Source organism: Mustela nivalis (genome assembly GCF_964662115.1).
Source record: "Mustela nivalis genome assembly, chromosome: 3".
In the NCBI taxonomy this organism is placed as follows: domain Eukaryota; kingdom Metazoa; phylum Chordata; class Mammalia; order Carnivora; family Mustelidae; genus Mustela; species Mustela nivalis.
The window spans coordinates 60,333,507-60,335,139 of record NC_139022.1 but is presented as its reverse complement, the minus strand read 5'-3'; the positions used below and the strand labels follow the sequence as shown (position 1 = coordinate 60,335,139).

The 1,633-nt window shown below is 39.0% G+C and overlaps 1 pseudogene across 1 annotated transcript; it reads right to left on the bottom strand.

The window, feature by feature from the left end:
• Window positions 1–404: 404 nt before the first annotated feature.
• On the bottom strand, window positions 405–1,216 carry LOC309861522 (high mobility group protein B1 pseudogene; annotated as a pseudogene). Its single transcript has one exon. The product of its transcript is annotated as a high mobility group protein B1 pseudogene (transcript).
• Between the last annotated feature and the right edge of the window lie 417 nt (window positions 1,217–1,633).

Below are 1,633 nucleotides of genomic sequence, written 5' to 3'. Positions count from 1 at the left end.
ATGAGTTTGGAAGTTTTCCTTCCACTTCTATTTTTTTTTTAATAAAAAAAATTGTATTTACTTAGAAGCATTCAGAATGTCAACAAAACAGCTGCAACTTTTTTTTTTTTTTGCAATTACAGAGTGGTATTCAGTTAACAGAACAACAATTATTTCGTAGAAGCTGCATCAGAGACAACTGAAGATGAAAAACTACCATCCCCATATATAACTAATTTGTGCTGTGCACCAACAAGAACCTGCTTTAAGTTTCCATGCCAATTTACAACCCCCATACTGTACCAGGCAAGGTTAGTGGCTATTGAAAATACCACCAGGACAGGGCTATCTAAAGACACATTCGGTAGTGTGTTAACTATACAAAAAAAGACACTGTACAGCTTAAAAACAAATCTTACACAACCTTACATTTCAATTTTTTTCTTTAAAAGGAGTGAGTTGTGTACAGGGGGGTTAAATGCTTTATAGACAAGAAAAAAAAAACTGCGCTAGAACCAACTTATTCATCATCATCATCTTCTTCTTCATCTTCATCTTCTTCATCTTCCTCCTCCTCCTCATCCTCTTCATCTTCCTCATCCTCCTCCTCTTCCTTCTTTTTCTTGCTCTTTTCAGCCTTGACGACTCCCTTTTTTGCCGCATCAGGCTTTCCTTTAGCTCGGTATGCAGCAATATCCTTTTCATATTTTTCCTTCAGCTTAGCAGCCTTCTTTTCGTAAGGCTGCTTGTCATCTGCAGCAGTGTTATTCCACATTTCTCCCAGTTTCTTTGCAACATCACCAATGGATAGGCCTGGATGTTCTCCTTTGATTTTTGGGCGATACTCAGAACAAAACAAGAAAAAGGCCGAAGGAGGCCTCTTGGGTGCATTGGGATCCTTGAACTTCTTTTTTGTTTCCCCTTTAGGGGGAATATAAGTTTTCATTTCTCTTTCATAACGGGCCTTGTCAGCCTTTGCCATGTCTTCAAATTTTCCTTTCTCTTTAGCAGACATGGTCTTCCACCTTTCTGAGCACTTCTTAGAAAACTCTGAGAAGTTGACTGAAGCATCTGGGTGCTTCTTCTTGTGCTCCTCCCGGCAAGTTTGCACAAAGAATGCATATGATGACATTTTGCCTCTCGGCTTCTTAGGATCTCATTTGCCCATGGTTAATTATTTTCCTCAGCGAGGCACAGAGTCGCCCAGTGCCCGTCTGGCTCTCACTTGCCCCGGCACTGTCTCTATCTCCACTTCTAATTTTTTGAACAGTTTCAGGAGAATAGGAATTAGTTCTTCTTTAAATGTTTGGTAGAATTCCCCCAGGAAGCCATCTGGCCCTGGGCTTTTGTTTGTTTGGAGATTTTTAATGACTGTTTCAATCTCCTTACTGGTTATGGGTCTGTTCAGGCTTTCTATTTCTTCCTGGTTCAGTTGTGGTAGTTTATATGTTTCTAGGAATGCATCCATTTCTTCCAGATTGTCAAATTTGTTGGCGTAGAGTTGCTCATAGTATGTTCTTATAATTGTTTGTATTTCTTTGGTGTTAGTTGTGATCTCTCCTCTTTCATTCATGAATTTATTTATTTGGGTCCTTTCTCTTTTCTTTTTGATAAGTCTGGCCAGGGGTTTATCAATTTTATTAATTCTTTCAAA